Below are 24516 nucleotides of genomic sequence, written 5' to 3' on the forward strand. Positions count from 1 at the left end.
TTAAGCATTCATTTTACAAAAAGTTTGCTGCTAGTCATGAGGATCTGATGTCACCATGAAGGGATTTATTGCTTTCCTAGATATGAGGAGATGCAATGATTGAGATCATAAAATCTGTTCCTGTAACATCTATCTAAAGACCTGATGCCCTTGTCGTTCAGTTGTCAGCAACGATCTTTGCAACTGCCAATTTGTAGTTGACACTGTATAATATATATGTTACTAAATATATGCATTAGTTTTAATATTCATTTAAATATTCTAGCTAGTCAATTATGCTTTGTAATAAATGAGTAAATAAATTTTTACTTCATATACAGCTGTATGTCTTGCACTGATTGATTATCATTTCTACATTCAACAGGAAGAACTTTGAGGTCAAGATTGAATGGAAATGAAGAGTGAACATCTTGCCCCAGCCTCACTTTTAGCAGAAATAAAAGCAATATTTCACAATTACATATATGTTAGCTAAATGTATGATTATAGTTTTTAAAGGATTTATCAGTTTTAAAATCAGATTAAAGAAATGCCTTTTGATGCCTAGTTTGCTGAGACTTTTAACAAGAATTAGGGTTTATCAGAAATTTTTCTGCATTTCTTGAAATAATATTATTTATTGTATAACCATAACACATTTTCAAACTCAACCAACTTTACCCTATTTAAGTAAACCTCAGTTAAGATATGTTATCTGTTTTAAATAATATTAGGTTCAATGGCTAATACTGTTTTACAGACTTTTTCTCTATGCTGATGAGTACTGTTGGATTGAAATTATCCATGAAACAATGTGGGTGTACATTTTCTGTGAAGGTGTTTGATTACATACCCAATTTATTCAGTAGATATCAGGCTACTCCAGAGACATTAGAAATAAACCCACACACCCACAGTCAATTTCTGACAAAGGTGGCAAGAAGGTATAATAGAGAAAAGACATTCTTTTCAGCAAGTGTTATTCAGAAAGCTGGACAGGCACTTGTGAATCAATGAATTTAGTACACACCTTCATGCCATATACAAAAATAAAGTCAAAATGGCTTAAAGACTTAAATGGAAGACATGACACCTAAACACTCCTAGAAGAGAACATGGACAAAATATTCTCTGACATAAATCATACCAAAGTTTTCTTAGGTCAGTATCCCAAAGCAACAGAAATAAAAACAAAAATAAATAGATGGGACCTAATTAAACTTATAAGCTTTTGCATAGCAAAGGTAACCACAAACAAAATGAAAACTTAACCTACAGACTGGGAGAAAATACATGCAAGCTATGCAACCAATAAGGACTTAATTTCCAAAATATACAATAGCTCATACAACACAATTAAAAAAAAAAAAAAAAAAACTGGGCAGGAGACCTAAATAGACAGTTCTCCAAAGAAGATATACTAATGGCCAATAGGCACCTGAAAAGATCCTCAGGATTGCTAATTATTAGAGAAATGTAAACCAAAACTACAATGAGGTACCACCTCATAATGGTCAGAATGGCCATCATCAAAAAGTCTACAAATTAAACATGCTGGAGATGGTGTGGAGAACAGTTTGGTAGGAATGTAAACTGGTGCAGCCACTATGGAGAACAGTATGGAAGTCCCTTAAAAAAAAAGAAAGAAAAACTAACTAAAAATAGAGTTACCACATAATCCAGCAATCCCACTCCTGGGCATATGTCTGGAAGAGATGAAAACTCTAATTCAAAAACAAACATTCACCCCAACATCCACAGAAGCATTATTCAAAATAGCCAAGAAGTGGAAACAATCTAAGTGTCCATTGACAGAAGAATAGATACAGAAGATGTGGTACATATATACAATGGAATACTTCTCAGCCATAAAAAGTGAAAATAAAATCCATTTATAGCAACATTGTTGCATTTAAAGACTATCATACTAAGTGAAGTCAAAGGCAAATATTATATGATATCACTTTTATGTAGAATCTAAACACTGATGCAAATGAACTTATTTACAAAACAGACTCACTTACATAGAAAACATATTTACAGTTACCAGAGTGGAAAGGGTGATGAGGGATCCACCAAGAGTTTGGGATTAGGAGATACAAACTACTGTGTATAAAACAGATAAACAGCCAGTAAGATCCTATTGGATAGAACAAGAAACCACAGTCAATATCTTGTAATAAATATAATAAAAAGAACCTGACAAAAGAATCTGATATATACACGAATCACTTTGCTACACACCAGAACACATAATCAACTACATCTCAATAAAAATACATATATTTGAGACCATTCAGATATTCTCTTTTACAAATTCTGAAAACTTTTCATTCAAGCAATTTGCCTATTTCATGTGAATCTTTAAGTTTATTAGTACACATTAAATGATAATTTCTCCTTGTTAGTTTAACACTCATATAATCTGTATTAATATTCCTCTGGCATTGCTACTTGATATTTTCTTTCTCTTGATCAGATTTGTTAGAAGTTTAACAATTGTGTTAATTTTTCAAAGAACTAACTTGTATTTTTAATAGTTTCTAGTGTGTTTTCTGTTTCATGATTTCTGTGCTTTTTAAAATTTTGATTCTCTTAAAGAAATTAAGACAAGATATTTAAAAAACATTTTCAATACCCTTTACCATATGTATAGCTTATAATACTTTTCAGTCCTTGTACATTTGAGCATCCTATTAGTATCATTTTCTTTCTATCTAAGAGATATCCCTTTAAGATTTCCTCTTGTGTGGTTTCTCAGCATCTGATAGTGTATTATGTTTTTAATCTGTAAAAGCCCATTTATCTTAATTTTTAAATAATATTTCATTGGATATTGTATTCTGAATTAATTGATTTGTTAGATTTTAGGACTTAATAGATATCATTCACTTATCTTGTATTTCCTACTGTTTCAGATGAGAACTTAGCTTGTTCTCCTGTGACAGTTTGGTTCCGAGAGAAGTAGATGCCAAGAGGAAATAGATTTTAAGAGACTGAAAAACAATGGCTACAAAAGATGATGGGGGAGAGAGAGCAGACAATAGCTAAGGAGAGGCTACAGACCACAATGTAGGTTTGACATCTGTGGAAGCAGAGAGAGCAAAAATTGGCTTAAAAAGGTTACCAGATAATTCCTGAGAAAGTCTTGACCAGACATAGGCAGTCTCTGAGCAAAGCTTTCCCATAAGGGAAGCCTCAAAACATGCAAAATGAAGATCCTAAAGGAAATAAGACCTTATAGGAAATGGCATTATAGATGTGAAAGTATAGTAATGTAACTAAAGGCTACTATAGGTATCTCACTGCAGTCAGATCTGTTGAGAGGAGATCTGAGCATGTGTTTAAAGGGTGGACAGACCCTAGGCCAATGCATCTTTATTCTCTGGCTGAATTTAATTAAAGACTGAACAACATTCCCCTCTATCCTGGACATTTGGTCTTATTACAAAGTAAGCCACTAGAATTTAAACATCACACTCTCCTTGTTGTCAACATTTGGCTGCCCCAGGGAAATTAATAAAATACATAATAGAGTAGACCACATAGCATATATTTCAGCAAGACACAACATTACAAGATAAATAAAAGGAGAAACAATGTATTTTTAATGAGTCACAGATTCCTAGAATTTAAATCAAGAGAAGGGGACAATGGAAAAATTTCCCCATGTCTGAGATAATTAGAGCCTCTAGATTTTGAAGAAAGAACGTAATCTTAAAGACCCGTAACTACACTATCTCAGGGTGGGGGTGGGGAACCAGCCTGTGGGCAGGAGGACAGCTGCACACTGCGGTTGTGAATGTCACGTTGCAGGGAGGCTGTATTTTCCTAGGGAGTATAAATTATAAGTATTTCTACTCAGGAGATGATTAGCTGTCCTGATTTCCCTACACCTACAGTTTCCTGGCCTTCCACATTTTCAATTCTTAGGCTTAGTTTATATTGCCTTTTGTTGTTATTCTATTTTAAACCAGTATGCTTTTTTCGTTATCTTTCCCATAGATTCTAAACAGTTTTCTCCAATTTTACCTAATACATCATGCTTGAGTCACTATCTTTACACTTGATTTGATATGTATTTACACTATCTTTTTATTAATGGTGAAATATATACTTGTGAAAACTTTAATGTTTTAACTTAAACAGCTGCCTTATCATTATTGAGATTCAAAATACTGGTTAAGTGCATAGTAATATGTCTTTTTTTTTTTTTGCTAAATTATATAAAGCTGTCAGAATCTGAAAAAATATATTAATATAAATTATTTCTATAAATTTTTTCATTGATTGACTAAAACTCAATAAGGAAATAAAAGGCATTCTGAGTTATCAAGGAATTTGAACTTTATTGCAAAAATAAAGAGGCATTAGCTAACTTAAATTTTAAAAACTTGATATGTTCTACTGCTTTAAAAATAACCAATTTTACATACCTGATATGACTCGATATAAGTATATATATCTTTAAACTATATATGTAAGTGAAAGAAATGAGTCTTTTTTCTGCTAAGTATTTTATTTTCCATCTTACTGCAAAATATTTAAAATTTCTAATGGCCCCATTCAAAAGTCTTGTGGTGGTTATGAATAAATAGCACAAGAATTACTGTCATTGGAGTCTTACATTCATCTCACACCTGTGAGTTCCAAAAAAAAAAAGAAAATTTGTCCATCTGTCTCTTAACAATGTTTATGAAATTCCAGATATCAAAAAGATTTTTTTTAACTTAATGAAATGGTAGTTTTTACCAGCTAAGGCAAATGATCTCTGTCTATCTAATTGTGTCTGTAAGAAGTATTCTCTGAAAAAAATACAATAGGAAGATTTCTCCTTCAATTTAAGGACTTATCACGTTTATAAAATACCCTATAAACCGCTAATGGCCAACTAAAAGGAAAGTGGCATTTTTAAGAATAAATACATCCCATTTTAGTTAGGACTCATTCAGCAGTATAAATCATCTGAATTGGTTAAAGAAGAAAGCAAACTAGAATTAGTTCATGTGTTTATAATAACAAGAAGTTCTAAGAGATTAAGTTGTTCGAAGATACACCTCCAAAATCACTGTGGATGGTGACTGCAACCATTAAACTGAAAGACACTTGCTCCTTAGAAGGAAAGCTATGACAAACCTAGGCAATATATTAAAAAGCAGAGACATCACTTTGCCGACAAAGATCTGTATAGCTAAAGCTATGGTTTTCCCATTCGTCATGTATGGATATGAAAACTGGACCATAAAGAAGGCTAAAGCCAAAAAATTTATGCTTTCAAATTGTGGTACTGGAGAAGACTCCTGAAAGCCCCTTGGAGTCAATCCAAAAGGAAATCAGTTCTGAATATTCACTGGAAGGATTGTTGCTGAAGCTGAAATTCCAGTACTTTGGTCACCTGATGTGAAGAGCCAACTCACTGAAAAAGACCCTGACGCTGGGAAAGATTGAGGGCAGGAGGAGAAGAGATTAGCAGAGAATCAGATGGTTAGAAAGCATCACCTACTCAGTGGACTTAAATTTGAGCATACTCCGGGAGACAGTGAACGACAAGGGAGCCTGGCATGCTACAGTCCCTGGATTCGCAAACAGTCAAACATAACTTAGCAAATGAACAGCAGCAAGATATACCTAGCTTTAGAACTATTTTCCAGTTTCTCAGTTAATTCTCCCAGCCTCAATCTGTTTTCATTGTCAGATAAGATCATTGTCAATATGTGTGTGTGACAGCAATGTGACAATAGGCTATCTCAACCCAATGGTCATTCATTTATTCACTTGTGAAAATTAATAGAAGAAAATCTGATTAAAATGGAGTCAAGAGGCCAGAAAGTGATACTCTTGTGCAGGTACCTCTCAACATCAACACAGATCCCCAAATAAACTGCATTTCTGACAGGAAGTGACACTCTTCTCTACTATCGCCAACAGTAGCAAAAAATATTTTCTTCTTGTCTCTCAAAAGCTCAGCCAGCAGGAGGAAAAATTATTTCCTCCTTGGCCCTCAACAGCTCAGCCATGAGAGACTGTATAACTCTGCCAATGTATAGCTGCAGTCGTATCTGACTCTTTCTTTGAGTCCCTAAGGACTATAGCCTTCCAGTATCCTCTGTCCATGGCATTATCCAAGCAAGAACACTGGAATGGCTTGGCATTTCCTCCTCCAGGGAATTTTCCTCACCAAGGGATCTAACCCGTGTCTCTTAGGTCTCTTGCAGTGGCAGGTGTGTTCTTTACCACTAGCGCAGCCTGGGAAGCACAATGAAAAGCTGGGGCTGCTGCTGCTAAGTCACTCAGTCGTGTCTGACTCTGTGCAACCGCATGGGCTGCAGCCTACCAGGCTCCTCCGTCCATGGGATTTTCCAGGCAAGAATACTGGAGTGGGTGGCCAATGAAAAGCTACCATACTTCAAACTCTCAAGTTTCCTCCAATGGATGTTTGGTTTACAGCTGCTGCTGCTGCGACGCTTCAGTTGTGTCCGACTCCGCGCGACCCCATAGACGGCAGCCCACCAGGTTTCCTGTCCCTGGGATTCTCCAGGAAACACTGGAGCGGGTTGCCATTTCCTTCTCCAATGCATGAAAGTGAAAAGTGAAAGTGAAGTCGTTCAGTCGTGTCCGACTTTAGCGACCCCATGGACTGCAGCCTACCAGGCTCTTCCATCCATGGGATTTTCCAGGGAAGAGTACTGGAGTGGGGTGCCATTGCCTTCTCCGTGGTTTACAGCAGTACCTCCCAAACTCCCCTTTTTCTCTGTAAAAGAAGTTTTCTCCTTTACCTTATCAGACTATGGTTTTGCCATAGCTGTATGTCCCAAATTGCAATTTGCTGCTCCTGATTCAGCCAGTTCTGTTGGAAAAATAGCTGGCTGTTCTTTTGTTTTAGGTTAACACACTTAACAAAAATTTAAGTGTCAACCACGTGCCAAGTATTATTCTAGTGATTGAGAATATGAGTGAACTAAAGTAAAACATCACCCTAATCACACTATCAGCATTTCCAATTCACTTTTCCTGTGAAATTTTTGAATTTCACTTTAAAGTTAAGTGAAATTTACTCTACTTTTAAATACTTTAAAACATTCACTTTACTTTTTTTCAACATAATGCTGTTGTAATCTTCCGTAGTAGTGTTTGTGCCTTGTAAAATGCAAGTCCATAAGACTTTTTCCAGTCGCTGCTCTTTCCCACGTGTTGATTATGCTTGTCACACGATACGTGACTGAAAACATTTAGTACATTTGTTAAAACAGACCAACCAGGTATTCCAAAGAGCAGAACTGATGTTAGGTATTCTGGATCAGAAATTTCAGAACTGTCAAAAGTTCTTTGGTTTACTGCCTACTCCTATCCCTATCTGTGTTTATCATGAAAACTCTCTCCACATGCATCAAACTGCCCTCAAGCAGAGTCAAGTCTAAATCATCCTTTAGAGATTGGAATCCTACTGAAAAAATGAGTTTTATCTGTCTAAGCATTAATATTTATTTCATAAAACATCTCACAAATTGACTTCTATGTGGAGGAGAAGTGCATTTAGTTTGAAAAAAATAAAAGAAACAAAAAGGAACCTGTTATGTCCAATATCCCAAGTCAGATAAGAAAGTTAAAATAATAGCAGTATAGTGATTTTCTATTATTTGCTTTTTCCAGTAGAAATATTTTAGCTTATTCTCCAAATAACAATAGTCATTGGATATCATCAAATCAATGGCCCCAAATACTGTGTCCTTCTTAACAACAGCACTTAAAATATGTAGATGTGGGCTCTCACAAGGCCATCATTAAAGATATTCTACAGTCTTCTGTGATAGAGATAAGAATGCTGTAAGAAGATCCCGGAATTAGTATTCAGAGCAAGTGACTTCACATTTTGGGGACACAGCTATTTCCATTTTAAAACTGAGTTCTGACCACAGGAACAATAAAGACATTTCTTGCTTTATACTCATTTACTCTAGGGCTTTCTTGGTGTCTCAGGCAGTAAAGAGTCTGCCTGCAACGCAGGAGACCTTGGTTCGATCCCTGGGTTGGGAAGATCTCCTGGAGAAGGAAATGGCAACCCATTCCAGTATTCTTGCTAGAAAATCCCATGGATGGAGTTGCCTGTCAGACTACAGTCCATGGGGTCACAAAGAGTCAGACATGACTGAGCAACTTTCACATACATACATTCTAATTTAGGTATTCATGGAATTAAAAGTGTGGTATACTTTTGAAAATGTAACTTTGTATAAGGACTATTTTTATTATATATGAAGATATATAGCTGTAAATGGACACATATCAAGTATTAACTAGCATCTATTTGTTTTCTACCAGGAGCCTCCACAAATAAAACTAAGACTGACCTTGTGAGGGTCTTAACAATCTCAGGGAATTTAATTACTTAAACTATTATTCTTTCTTTTTGTTTTTGGATTTTAAAAATATATATAAGAACATATTTTAAAAGATTATATCTAGATTCCTATGTTATGATACAAGTTATGATCTAGATATAAGTAATGAACATGTAACCAAATGTAAGTTAGATGAGAGCTCTCATGTAACTAATACACTTTAACATTTCTTTTTAGTGAAAATTAAAGATTATTTTTATTAAAATGATGAATTAAAGGCAAATAAATCCAAATGGGTTTATATTACTGACTATCTGATTGTAAGTGACAACACTTCATCGATGATCATTTTGACATGCTTCTGAGCAACAAATGCACAAAAATATCCACAATATGCTGCCTCTTTACCAGCATGTCTGTCAAGAGTTACTTAACTGCTTTTATTAAAGATGCCTCCTAGGCAGTGTTTGAACTCAGTGGGTAAAGAACTTGCCTGCAATACAGGAGATGCAGGTTCAACCCCTGAGTCAGGAAGATCCCCTGGAGGAGGGCATGCAAACCCATTCCAGTGTTTTTGCCTGGAATATCCCATGAACAGAGGAGAGTCTGGTGGGCTACAGTCCATGGGCTTGTGAAGAGTTGGACACAACTGAAGCAATCGAATGTACACACACAGGCAGTGCTCACCTGGATCATTAAATGATTCAATCAAAACAAGGACATATAAAAAAGCAAGATATATTGTCATAGTTACTTCATCTGTTACTATTATCCTCCTATCTCCTAAGATTTCTGAGATACGGACCTCCTTTTGCTACTCTTAGCCCTATTACTGGGTTCTCCCTTGCACAAGTTGGACTATTTTCCTGCTAACCCTCTGCAGATACTCAATCTGGACCACTCCCACAATGTTCCAACTCTTGAAGCATAGATATCTTGTTAATTTCCTCACATTATCTTTTGCCATCTAATGCCTCATGCTGAATTACTTCAGCAGGCTCTTGAAATCTGCTGTATGTCTGTTCCATTGCTTGTTTTTTTTTTTTTTTTTTTTTAATTTTAACTTGGTAAACTTTTAATTTGGAAATCAATGAGAAAATAAATTTTGTTTGCAGGTGAATTCTTTACCACTGCACTACCTCAGAAGCCCATTAAACGTATAAAAATGTTCCCAATTCATTTGCCTTTTTTTTTCTATAGAACTAAAGACCCTGCTGTTTATTATTAAATGAATAAACAATCATTACATTTTATAAAAACAGAGGACATAAATCCTTAACTTCACAGTTTCCCACTTGTATAGGTAAATTAAATGCTGCTGTTTGACCTGCCTCTAGGGAAGCTTAAAAAATTGAAATGCTGTTAAAATGACAACAAGTGGTAGTTCAAGAACAATAACAAATCAAAAGGTTTATATGAATATTTATATATAACATATATATTTACTTATTATTCGGTATTATCCTCACTTCAAATTCACCTGCTGCTTCTGAAAAGCAACTATGTTATACTGTGATAAATTAGAATTAGAGATGCAAAAACTACATGCTGATGTCTAGAAAGAAGCAACTGCTAAGAGATTAGCAGTTGTATAATAGCAATTATAACTGTATGAACACAATCTCAAAGGAACACATAGAAGAGGAATTTCACTTTCATCCAGTAACTGGATATAATGTTTAAAATATGGGAGAAAAGAATGATGCTTTGACAGTAATGGATATGAAAGTAGACTCTGATGACAGATTACAAAGTTCAAATACTAAAACTAGCACTTCTGGGTCTATGATCTTGAGAACACATCAGTGTTTTTATATGGAAAACAGGAATATTACTTATTACTTAGTTCTTACTAGCATGATCTTATTCAATTAGCTAATTAATGTAATCATGTATTAGCTAACTACTTAAAATATAATAAGTATTAATAATTTAAATATTGTTTGTACGACCTTGTTAATAGCACACAGTTTTATTAAGAAATCTATAAGATGTAATTATTTCATATTCAGTTCAGTTCAGTTGCTAAGTCATGTCCGACTCTTTGTGACCCCAAGAACTGCAGCACACCAGGCCTCCCTGTCCATCACCAACTCCTGGAGCCCATCCAAACCCATGTCCATTGAGTCAGTGATGCCATTCAACCATCTCATCCTCCATCGTCCCCTTCTCCTCCTGCCCTCAATCTTTCCCAGCATCAGGGTCTTTTCAAATGTGTCAGCTCTTCACATTAGGTAGCCAGAGTATTGGAGTTTCAGCTCAACATCAGTCATTCCAATGAACACCCAGGACTGATCTCCTTTAGGATGGACTGGTTGGACCTCCTTGAAGTCCAAGGGACTCTCAAGAGTCTTCTCCAACACCACAGTTCAAAAGCATCAATTCTTCGGCGCTCAGCTTTCCTTAGAGTCTAACGCTCACATCCATACATGACCACTGGAAAAACCATAGCCTTGGCTAGACGGACCTTTGTTGACAAAGTAATGTCTGTGCTTTTTAATATGCTATCTAGGTTGGTCATAAATTTCCTTCCAAGGAGTAAGTGTCTTTTAATTTCATGGCTGCAATCACCATCTGCAGTGATTTTGGAGCCAGAAAAATAAAGTTAGCCACTGTTTCCCCATCTATTTGCCATGAAGTCATGGGATCTCATATTAAAAGCTTTATATTTCCAGAGCTTGGTTGTAATGTGGGTGATGGTAAATATCCAGGTTATTACCACAAAATATTTGGAGTTTTGTGACTGGCTTTTCTCAGGGAATAAATATCAGGAAAAAAATGGTGTTTTCAGGCTAAATACAGAAACAGATAATTTAAAATTCATTCATGAAATAGAAACACATAAACGTTGTCCATAGTCTCTTATATGAGATTCAGAACACTATTTTAGAGCAATGTTTTCCTCATTTCCAAGGCAGAAATCTCAAATTGTTTAAAAATAATATAACCCTATTAATGGGTTCATCTTATTAATCACCCCTTCAAGATAAGAATGCTTATACATTATGCCCAAGAACTGGATAGCAAATTTTTTAATTTTACAATTTCTTAACATGATGGAAAATTGAAAAAATATTTGGCCAATTCTTTCCCTCTAGAAGGTAATAACATAGAATTGGCAATTTTTTTTCCTTTCAATAGTCTGATATTTGCAAGCTTACATCATATTCCCTACAAAACATTACAGCCTATAATATTTGCCTCAAAACATAAAGGTAGAGAACAATTTATTCTAATATTACAAATACGTAATGATAACAGTGTAAATATCTCATGCATCTCCAAAAATCCCATTTTTAGATATTAGTCTTATGTTTTACATTCCACTTCATTTTATTCAAAATGAATTCTGCTGTACTTTGTGTTGATGTCTCAATTTTTACTATTTCAAAACTTATTTAGCTAAAAGCTGGCAGAGAAAGAACTCACTATGCAAAGAATTCATGTATATTTTGAAAAGGATCACCACATTTATATTCATGAATTTTTATTCAGAAAGCTGTCAAAATAAAAGTATTGAGGAAAACAGAAGACGACATTTTTTCTATAGGGGACTTAATCTACATGCATGTAAGTGAAGGAGTCTGGGGTAGTCATATTTCTATTAAGTGGTGCTTAGTGAACCATGAACTTCCTGATGTTCAAGCTGGTTTTAGAAAAGGCAGAGGAACCAGAGATCAAATTGCCAACATCCGCTGGATCATGGAAAAAGCAAGAGAGTTCCAGAAAAACATCTATTTCTGCTTTATTGACTATGCCAAAGCCTTTGACTGTGTGGATCACAATAAACTGTGGAAAATTCTGAAAGAGATGGGAATACCAGACCACCTGATCTACCTCTTGAGAAATATGTATGCAGGTCAGGAAGCAACAGTTAGAAGTGGACATGGAACAACAGACTGGTTCCAAATAGGAAAAGGAGTACATCAAGGCTGTATATTATCACCCTGCTTATTTAACTTATATGCAGAGTACATCATGAGAAATGCTGGTCTGGAAGAAACACAAGCTGGAATCAAGATTGCTGGGAGAAATATCAATAACCTCAGATATGCAGATGACACCACCCTTATGGCAGAAAGTGAAGAGGAACTAAAAAGCCTCTTGATGAAAGTGAAAGTGCAGAGTGAAAAAGTTGGCTTAAAGCTCAACATTCAGAAAATGAAGATCATGGCATCTGGTCCCATCACTTCATGGGAAATAGATGGGGAAACAGTGGAAACAGTGTCAGACTTTACTTTTTCGGGGCTCCAAAATCACTGCAGATGGTGATTGCAGCCATGAAATTAAAAGACGCTTACTCCTTGGAAGGAAAGTTATGACCAACCTAGATAGCATATTGAAAAGCAGAGACATTACTTTGCCAACAAAGGTCTGCCTAGTCAAGGCTATGGTTTTTCCTGTGGTCATGTATGGTTGTGAGAGTTGGACTGTGAAGAAGGCTGAGAGCAGAAGAATTGATGCTTTTGAACTGTGGTGTTGGAGAAGACTCCTGAGAGTCCCTTGGACTGCAAGGAGATCCAACCAGTCCATTCTGAAGGAGATCAGCCCTAGCATTTCTTTGGAAGGACTGATGCTGAAGCTGAAACTCCAGTACTTTGGCCACCTCATGCAAAGACTTGACTCATTGGAAAAGACTCTGATGCTGGGAGGGATTCGGGGCAGGAGGTGAAGGGGATGACAGAGGATGAGATGGCTGGATGGCATCACTGACTCCATAGATGTGAGTCTGAGTGAACCCTGGGAGCTGGTGGTGGACAGGGAGGCCTGGCGTGCTGCAGTTCATGGGGTCGCAAAGAGTCCGACATGACTGAGAAACGGAACTGAACTGAACTGAACCCTACCTGAAGAGTTTTATTGGAATATATTCCATCAATTTTGCAGTTTTTTAATAGACTGGGAAGTGGAGACCTATCAGCTACAGTTAACCCCATATTTATGTGAATTTAATTTTTCCTGGGTTTATATATAATTGATTTTGGAAATAAATTATAATAATCTCTACTATTCAATACTGTTTTATACCTGCTGCTATTTAATCACTAAGCCATGCCCAAGTCTTTGTGACCTCATGGACTATAGCCCGCCAGCCTCCTCTGCCCTTGGGATTCTCCAGGCAAGAATCCTGGAGTGGGTTGCCATTTCCTTCTCCAGAGGAATCTTTCCAATCCAGGAATCAAACCCACATCTTCTGTGTCTCCCCCTTGGCAGATGAATTCTTACTTCTGCACCATGTGGGAAGCCCCTTGCCTGAGTCAAATATTAAGTATTAATATATAGCTGGCCCTTACTTTCCAGGCTGCTCAATGGTAAAGAATCTGCGCGCCAAGCAGGAGAGGCAGGTTCAATCCTTAGTGGAGAAGATACTCTAGGGAAGGAAATGGCAACCAACTCCAATATTCTTGGCTGGAAAAATTCCATAAACAGAGTAGCCTGGAGGGCTACAGTCCATGGGGTCACAAAGAATCAGAGATGATTGAGCATGCATGGCCCTTACATAACTAAACCAAATCAATTTAAAATAAATTTTTGCTGTTGTTGTTCAGTCCCTAAGTCATGTTGGACTATTTGTGACCCCATCGGCTGCAGCATGCCAGACTCCTCTGTCCTCCACTATCTCCCAGAGTTTGCTCAGATTTATGTCCATTGGATTGGGGATACTACCTAACCATTTCATCCTCTGCTACCACTTCTTCTTTTGTCTTCAAACTTTCATAGCATCAGGGTCTTTTCCAATGAATCAAGTGGCCAGGGGAATAGAACTTCAGCTTCAGCATTTGTCGTTTCAATGAATATTCCGGGTTGATCTCCTTTAGGATTGACTGCTTTGATCTCCCTGCATTCCAAGGGATTCTCAAGAGTGTTCAGCACCACAATTTGAAAGCATCAATTCTTTGTCCATTTGTGCATTTTCTTTTACTATTTATTTTAGGTGACTATTAATTTTTAGATCATTTTTTACAGTAGTAAATAGGCTGTATCTCTGTAAGCATCAGCTACTTCAGCTCACATCTATTCTGAATCTCTTACTATTACTTAAAAGGAACAAATTTCTTACTCTCCAAGATGGACTTTCTTTCCACACCATCATCCTGTTTTTATCTCCTGCTTGGCTTCCATTTCCATGATTGCCCTTTATTCTTACATATTCAGTTTTCTCTCTCCACTGACTCCTTGCTTTCATAATGTAAACATAATTATGCATCCATTATCTTGTAAAACTCCTGGAACTTTAGGTGTGCATTTCCTTCTACTTTTTCCTCTCATTTTTAATAGTCATTAAATAATATTTCTCAGTTTCTTTTTTTAAGCATGTGTATTGTTAAAAAAAAAAAAAAAAAAACTCAAAAAAACTCAAAGAAAACTGTAATTAGCACCATGAAGAATGGGAATTGTGTGTGTGTGTGATTGCATTCATTTTTTTTTTTTTTAGTTTTTTTTTAATTAATTATTTATTTTACTTTACAATACTGTATTGGTTTTGCCATACATTGACTTGAATCCACCATGAGTGTACATGTGTTACCCATCCTGAATCCCCCTCCCACCTCCCTCCTCATCCCATCCCTCTGGGTCATCCCAGTGCACCAGCCCAGAAACCAGAATCAGAAGAATTGGAATTCTTAACATTCACATACAAAAATCATATATTCCTGCCTGTGTGCATAAATACTTTAACAGACAAAGGGCCAAACCACACATGCTATTTGAAAAAGTTATTTTATAATGTTAAATATTTGGCAAGATCATAAAATTTCTAGTGTGCACACTGCTATGTGGGTTTGTCAGCAACATTTCAATGACACACTTCTTGTAACATCACTGATGCTTTTTTAATTTTCTAGGAGAAGGGGAATTTTTAAGAATTTCTATCAATAGCTGTTTTCTAACACCCACTTTTGTGATCTTTCTCTTGCTCTTGCATCACCTCTCTCTTTTGGGTTCCCTATACCTCCCTGGCCATTGCTGCTGCTGCTAAGTCGCTTCAGTCATGTCCGACTCTGTATGACCCCATAGACGGCAGCCCACCAGGCTCTCCCATCCCTGGGATTCTCCAGGCAAGAACACTGGAGTGGGTTGCCATTTCCTTCTCCAATGCATGGAAGTGAAAAGTGTAGTGAAGTCGCTCAGTCCTGTCCAACTCTTAGCGACCCCATGGACTGCAGCCTACCAGGCTCCTTCATCCATGGGATTTTCCAGGCAAGAGTACTGAAGTGGGGTGTCATTGCCTTCTCCAAAATAATCTCATCCATATCAATGGTTACTATTTTAAGATGATAATTCCCAGAATGATTCTCTGATTCAGGGGTGTGTGGAAGGAGATATTAAGTGTGTGTCTAAATGGATAAAAAGAAGATAAAGCTGGAATCAAGATTGCCAGGAGAAATATCAATAACTTTAGATATGTGGATGACACCACCTTTATGGCAAAAAGTGAAGAAGAACTAAAGAGCCTCTTGATGAAAGTGAAAGAGGAGAGTGAAAAAGTTGGCTTAAAGCTCAACATTCAGAAAGCTAAGATCATGGCATCCAGTCCCATCACTTAATGGAAAATAGATGGGGAAACAGTGGCTGACTATTTTTCTGGGCTCCAAAATCACTGCAGATGATGACTGCAGCCATGAAATTAAAAGATGCTTACTCCTTGGAAGGAAAGTTATGATCAACCTAGATAGCATATTAAAAAGCACAGACATTACTTTGTCAACAAAGGTCTGTATAGTCAAGGCTACGGCTTTTCCAGTAGTGATGTATGGATGTGAGTGTTGGACTATAAAGAAAGCTGAGTGCCAAAGAATTGATGCTTTTGAACTGTGGTGTTGGACAAGACTCTTGAGAGTCCCTTGGACTGCAAAGAGATCCAACCAGTCCATCCTAAAGGAGATCAGCCCTGGGTATTCTTTGGAAGGACTGATACTGAAGCTGAAACTCCAATACTTTGGCCACCTGATGTGAAAAGCTGACTCATTTGAAAAGACCCTAATGCTGGGAAAGATTGAGGGCAGGAGGAGAATGGGATAACAGAGGATGAAATGGTTGGATGGCATCACCGAATCAATGGACATGAGTTTGGGTGAACTCTGGGAGTTGGTGATGGACAGGGAGGCCTGGCGTGCTCTGGTTCATGGGGTTGCACAGAGTCGGACATGACTGAGTGTCTGAACTGAACTGAAATGTATATAAGACCAAGTAACTGAGACTCAACCTAACAAAAAGCATATATAATATTTTACTCAAAAAAATGCTTTCCTAGGAGTATTAGGCCACACTCCTGTGTGTCATTGCCAACTCAGTTCACTCTCATCTCTCTTCATAATGTATGGATTAGATTCTACTTCATAAAACTACATCTACTTATTCCCTCTTGTCACTAGTTCCTTTAGTACAGGTCAGCAACTTTTGTCACCTAGATCATCACAAAATTCACCCAACAGGTCTATTTACTACTTGTCTTTTCACATCTACATCCACTAGAGGTACCACCATTTCCTCAGAAGCAAACTAAATTGTATCACTCTTCTGCTTAAAATCTTTCAAGAACACAAGTAACTGTCCTTTGCACATCTGTAGCAACCCTTCTGTCTTCATTTCTTTCCTTCCCCAATTTCACCCATTATGCTTCCAGTCAGACCTGTCCTCTGTCCTTGATTCTATTTAACTACCTCAAAGGACTTGATATATCATGCTCATTCAACCTCAAACACTGTTCCTTTCCTGTTCACCAATGACTTCAAAAATTGCTCAAGCTTCTCTGAAACTTTCCCAGACCTTAACATTTATTTTTTATTTTGTAAACTCCTTAGGTATGTATCATTTTATGCATATCTTAGATATGTATACCATCAATACCTATCTATATGCATCTCAATATATTTAGATTGATTCCATTTCTACCCTTTTAAATTCCGTAATTTGCATCTGTGTTGGGTTCTACTTGAAACCAAATATTTTATTTCCATTTGTATATCCACAGTACCTCAGTTCAGTTTAGTTGCTCAATTGGGTCCAACTCTGCAACCTACTGGAGAAGGCAATGGCATCCCACTCCAGTACTCTTGCCTGGAAAATCCCATGGAAGGAGAGCCTGGTAGGCTGCAGTCCATGGGGTCGCTAAGAGTCGGACAGGACTGAAGTGACTTAGCAGCTGCAACCTACTGGACTGCAGCATACCAAACTTCCCTGTCCATCACCAACTCTTGGAGCTTGCTCAAACTACTGCATTGAGTCGGTGATCCAATCCAACCATCTCATCCTCTGTTGTCCACTTGTCCTCCTGCCTTCAATCTTTCCCAGCATCAGGATCTTTTCAAATTAGTCAGTTCTTTGCATCAGGTGGCCACAGTATTGGAGTTTCAGATTCAGCATCAGTCCTTCCAATGAATGTTCAGGACTGATATCTTTTAGGATGGAAGTAGTTGGATCTCCTTGCAGTCCAAGGGATTCTCAAAAGTCTTCTCCAACATAACAGTTCAAAGGCATCAATTCATCAGCACTCAGCTTTTCTTACAGTCCAACTATCCCATCGATACATGACTACTGGAGAAACCATAGCTTTGACTAGATGGACCTTTGTTGGGAAAGTAAAGTCTCTGTTTTTAAATATACTGTCTAGGTTGGTCATAACTTTCCTTCCAAGGAGTAAGAGTCTTTTAATTTCATGGCTGCAATCACCATCTACAGTGATTTTGGAGGCCTCCCACAAAAAAAAGTCTCTCATGTTTCCATTGTTTCCCAATCTATTTGTCATGAAGTGAAGGGACCAGATGCCATGATCTTACTTTTTTGAATGTTGAGCTTTAAGCCAGCTTTTTCACTCTTCTCTTTCACTTTCATAAAGAGGCTCTTAGCTCTTCTTAGCTTTCTGCCATAAGGATGGTGTCATCTGCATATCTGAGGTTACTGATATTTCTCCCAGCAATCTTGATTCCAGCTTGTGCCTCATCCAGCCCAGTGTTTCTCATGATGTACTCTACATATAAGTTAAATAAGCAGGGTGACTATATACAACCTTGCCAGGCTCCTTTCCCAATTTGGAACCAGTCTGTTGTTCCATGTCCAGGTTTAACTGTCGCTTCTTGACCCTAACACAGATTTCTCAGGAGGCAGGTCAGGTGGTCTGGTATTCCTATCTTATTCAGAATTTTCCACAGTTTGTTGCAATCCACAGAGTCAAAGGTTGTGGTGTAGTCAATAAAGCAGAAGTAGATGTTTTTCTGTAATGCTCTTGCTTTTTCCATGATCCAATGGATGTTGGCAATTTGATCTCTGGTTCCTCTGCCTTTTCTAAATTCAACTTGAATATTTGGAAGTTCATGGTTCATGTATTGCTGAAGCCTGACTTGGAGAATTTTGAGGATTACTTTACTAGCGTGTGAGATGAGTGCAATTGTGTGGCAGTTTGAACATTCTTTGGCATTGCCTTTCTTTGGGATTGGAATGAAAACTGACCTTTTCCAGTTCTGTGGCCAGTGCTGAGTTTTCCAAGTTTGCTGGCTTATTGAGTGCAACACTTTCACAGCATCATCTTTTAGGATTTGAATTAGATCAACTGGAATCCCATCACCTCCACTAGCTTTGTTCATAGTGATGCTTTCTAAGCCCCACTTGACTGTGCCTTCCAGGATGTCTGGCTCTAGGCAAGTGATCACACTATCATGATTATCTGGGTCATGAAGATCTTTCTTGTGTAGTTCTTCTGTGTATTTTTGCCACCTATTCTTAATATCATCTGCTTCTGTTAGGTCCATACCATTTCTGTCCATTATTGAGCCCATCTTTGCATGAAATATTCCTTTATTATCTCTAATTTTCTTGAAGAGATCTCTAGTTTTTCCCATTCTATTATTTTCCTCTATTTCTTTGCATTGACCACTGAGGAATATGCTACAATATGCTATTAGAAAAGAGTAGAGAAATAACTCCAGAAAAAAAGAGGAGATGGAGCCAAAGCAAAACAACACCCAATTGTAGATGTGACAGTTGATGGAAGTAAAGTCCAATGTTTCAAAGAACAATATTGCCTAGGAACCTGGAATGTTAGGTCCATGAATCAAGGTAAATAGGAAGTGGTCAAACAGGATATGGCAGAAAGATCTCTGTTTGTTCCCAAGGCAAACCATTCAATATCACAGATAACCAAGTCTATGCCTCAACTGGTAATGCTGACGACCTACAAGACCTTCTAGACCTAACACCCAAAAAAGATGTCCTTTTCATTATAGGGGACTGGAATGCCAAAGTAGGAAGTCAAGAGATACCTGGAGTAACAGGCAAATTTGGAACTGGAGTACAAAATGAAGCAGGTCAAAGGCTAATAGAGTATTGTCAAAGATAAAACTGATCATAGCAAACATCCTCTTCCAACAACACAAGATAAGACTCTATACATGGACATCTCCAGACAGTCAACACCAAAATCAGATTGATTATATTCTTTGCAGCCAAAGATGGAGAAGCTCTATACAGTCAGCAAAAGTAAGACTGGCAGCTGTCTGTAGTTCAGACCATGAACTCCTTATTGCAAAATTCAGACTTAACTTGAAGAAAGTAGAAAAAATTACTAGACTATCCAGGCATGACCTAAATCAAATCCCTTATGATTATACAGTGGAAGTCAGAAATAGATTCAAAGGATTAAATCTGATAGAGTGCCTGAAGTACTATGGATAGAGGTTCATAGTTCACGACATTGTACACGAGGCAGTGATCAAGACCATCCCCAAGATAAATAATTGCAAAAAGGCAAAATGGTTGTCTGACGAGGCCTTACAAATAGCTGAGAAATGAAGAGAAGTGAAATGCAAAGGAGCAAAGGAAGGATATATGCATTTGAATGCTGAGTTCCAAAGAATAGCAAGGGGAGATAAGAAAGCCTTCCTCAGTGATCAGTCCATAGTGCCTGTCTTGTAATAAAATTGTTAATGATGATTAACATTTACTGAGTGGTAGTTCTTTGCATGTATTACAAATAAATTTTTACACCATAACTGAGAGATTTTAAGACCAAGGGCTTCCCAGGTGGTGCTAGTGGTAAAGAAACTGTCTGCAGGCAATGTAAGAGACGCAGGTTTGATCCCTGGGTCAGGAAGATCCCCTGGAGAAGGCTATGGCAAACCACTCAAGTAGTCTTGCCTGGAGAATCCAATGGACAGAGGAGCCCAGCAGGCTACATTCCATGGGGTTGCACAGAGCTGGACATGACTAAAGTGACTTAGCTTCATAATTTAGAAGTCCACCCCCTATAAAGAATTTAACTTGCCCAAGTTTAAATAGCTAGAAAATGGCAAACATGGGATTTGAAACCTAGCATTCTGGTTCTAAATCCTGAATAACACTCAGTATATAGTGTGTAACACACAATTGAGCAAATGAATGAATAACAAAAGTTTTACACAAATGCTTAAGTTTTTTTTTTTTTTTTTTTGTCTCAACCAGGGTTTTTTGATGAGTCCAAATTTGTTCTCTGTTATGTAAGTCCTTAAGATGGTGGCAGAGTGGTAAAGAATGCACCTGCAATGAAGGAGATGCAAGAGCCATGAGTTTGATCTCTGGGTCAGGAAGATCTCTTAAAGGAGGAAAATGGCAAGCCACTCCAGCATTCTTGCCTGAGAAATCCCATGGACAGAGGAACCTGGTGGGCTATAGTCCATGGAATTGCAAAGATTCAGACATGGCTGAGCATGCACACATATGATTTCTTATGTCTTTAATAAGGATGATTTTATAATAATTGAATCGGAGATATATACCTAAAATCAGAGTACTTTTACTCAACTATCAACTTAAGGCACAAAATAGAATTCTATGAGAGTAGAAAGACAACTGGAGAAGGCAATGGCAACCCACTCCAGTACTCTTGCCTGGAAAATCCCATGGGCAGAGGAGTCTGGTAGGCTGCAGTCCACGGGGTCGAGAAGAGTTGGACATGACTGACTTCACTTTCACTTTTCACTTTCGTGCATTGGAGAAGGAAATGGCAACCCACTCCAGTGTTCTTGCCTGGAGAATCCCAGGGACGGGGGAGCCTGGTGGGCTGCCATCTATGGGGTAGCACAGAGTCGGACACGACTGAAGCGACTTAGCAGCAGCAGCAGCAGCAGAAAGACAACAAGGGCCTTATGGAGCATAAGCCTTATCTCCCTCTTGCGAGCATATTCTATATTTTAAACAATCATATAGTTGGGCTCCTCAGGGAAAGAATTTGTTCCTATTATTTGCACCCCAAATTATTATATTTTTATGCAAATTTATAATATCAAACTTAAAAACTTTTAAAAAATTAGATAAAACAAAGCAGTGATAAAAATGTAATGAGCAATAGTCTGGAGGAATCATCATTTCTGCCAATATACATCAATGCATTTTTTCCCAGGAGGAAGTCCAGCACATGTTTTCCAGTGTTAGAGCAAGCCCAGAGTGAATAACCACATTTTCACACTAAAGATGAAATATGGGAAACAAAGGACAAAAATCTGTGTAACTGAAACTTATCAATCTTCTCCAAAATCTAGTCACCACAATTTCTAAAACAACATAAACAATAACATGGAGTATTGTGACGATAGTGTTGTACTGATGTAAATATTAGAAAAACTGGCCAGCGCTATCTCTTTCCAGGTGAAATATCATGCCATCATGATGTCTTTGATTGCCACCTGCAGCTGAAAGAAATGTTTCCTCTAGAAGAAAAGTCTGTTATGCCCTAAGGTTGGTGACATCCTCTCGGGAAAAAAAAAAAAAGGTAGAGAGAAGAGTATGAAAAATAATAGTTTAGACTTTAAGTGTCAATGGCCTGAATAAGAATGTCATACTGAATCATCCTCAGCTTCCCTGGTGGCTCAGATGGTAAAGAATCTGCCTGCAATGCAGGAGTCTGGGATTCTATCCCTAGTTGGGGAAGATCCCCTGGAGAAGGGAGTGGCAAATTACCCCAGTATTCTCATGGTAAAAGGAGCCTGGGAAGCTAAAGTCCATGGGGTTGCCAAAAGTCAGACATGACTGAGCAACTAACACTTTGACTTTCTTTAACTGAATCACCCTGACCCAAAGAGGAAAGCAATCATCCTACAAGACAGATGATAACATAGGTATTAGAACTGGTAACATAATCCTGCAAAATTGGTAATTATCAGTGCCAGCTGTACTATTTAGAAAATCAAAATATTATGTAGACATTAAAGAAAAAATATTAAAATAGCTGGGAAAAAATCTGTGTCCATATGTCCCCAGAGCACATTTATTTTTGTAGGCATCTACATGTTCAGTCACCAACATGCAATCAAGAAATAAATTTGGCTATGTAGGAGGCTGTGTGGGCAATAGAGAATAATAAAATAACTAGAAAAAAGTCATTTACAATATTATTAAAGCAGAGGAGGATAACCTAATGATAGGATTCTCTTCAATTTACATTTTCCCTAAAAATATATACAGTGGTCTACTTTAGAACTAAGAGTCAGCCTGTGCATATAAGATCCTGGATAAGATTTACATAAGAAATTTACTCATGAGAATATGAGACTTGTTTTATCTTAGAATTCTGCTTATCATACTTGTAACAGAAATGTAATCTTGTATCAGGTAAGATTAATTCAGCAGAGTTAGGCAAAACTTAACATAAATATCTCCCCTATTTCTTAATACCCCTCTTTTAACTATACTGAAATCCTATATATAAACATTGAGTTTTGTTTGATTATCATATCTAGTCCAACACAGTTAATCTAGTTTCATAGCTTCCTTCATGTATCTCAAAATAAGAGCCATTATTATTGTGATAATGATTATTTCTCAATTGATATTTCTAATTCATTAAGCCTATCTCTTATAGATAATAAAATAGGATTTTATTAAGGTAATTTATAATAAAAAGTAAATGACTGAAAGATTATTGCCATAAGTGACTTTTTGATGTAGGTGAACTTCATTTGAGGTAGAAATTCTAAAAAGTACATTTAAGTAGAAGTTTATGAATATTTAGTAAAATACATGGGTCAGTGTTTTTGAATCATAGTGTTGTTTAAATTTCCTTTCCACAATGCTATTTTGTTTTATCCTCAGCCTGTTGCTATTCCACTATTACCAGAAACAACAACAATACATAAAACAAAATGTCAAAATAAAAAAATTCTAAGTTGCAAAATCAGATACCCACAAGGACCTTGAAGATATGGTTTTAAAAAGGGGGAGAGGGGAAGCAGATTTGAAAACACATGGCCTATCTAAGCTGTGGAAATTATTGCCAAATGGAAACATGGTTGTTGCATTGCAGATGTTCCAATTTTTCAAGAAAAGCTGATATTTAGACTCTTATGAGAAATATGCTAATATTAAACATTGACAACTAAGTCATAAAAAATCAATGTGAGACAAACAGAAAGCTTCAGTGATCCCAAATTCTACAATGGCCACCCTACTGAAGTAGAAAATGTACAGATTGGTATAATTTGCTACTCACTCTTTTGTACATTGGGCAAATCTCTCTAGGTCTTCTTGATGGTAAAATGAAAGGATTGTGCTAAACCAAAATGTTTCCTCCCAAACCTTTAATTCTTTGAAATTTATTTTATATATGCTTTTAGTGTGCCTTTTGTTTGATCGTAGGATATGTGAATATTGGGCCTATTACATCTGGATTATATACACATTGTGCAATTATATATTCATTATTTTATTTGATATTACAGAAAAGCATTGGAGAAGGCAATGGCACCCCACTCCAGTACTCTTGCCTGGAAAATCCCATGGATGGAGGAGTCTGGTAGGCTGCGGTACATGGGGTTGCTAAGAGTCGGACACGACTGAGCAACTTCACTTTCACTTTTCACTTTCATGAACTGGAGAAGGAAATGGCAACCCACTCCAGTGTTCTTGCCTGGAGAATCCCAGGGACAGGAGAGCCTGGTGGGCTGACGTCTATGGGGTTGCATAGAGTCGGACACAACTGAAGCGACTTAGCAGCAGCAGCAGCAAGCACTGAGAATATGGTTGGGAACAAGCCCTGTGATCCTCATCCATGGAATTTACATCTGAGTGAATGCATGGAAACAAATTTAAAAAAAAACAAACAACAGACAAATATAATGCATAGGGAGTTTGTTGGATGATGACAACTAGGTAAAAATCAGGATGAAACAGGATGAAACTCTGAAACAGGAAGCTGATAGAGGATTTGTGATACAGCAGCATGGACAGGAGA

This window comes from Bos indicus, chromosome 14, assembly GCF_029378745.1.
Source record: "Bos indicus isolate NIAB-ARS_2022 breed Sahiwal x Tharparkar chromosome 14, NIAB-ARS_B.indTharparkar_mat_pri_1.0, whole genome shotgun sequence".
Taxonomy (NCBI): Eukaryota; Metazoa; Chordata; class Mammalia; order Artiodactyla; family Bovidae; genus Bos; species Bos indicus.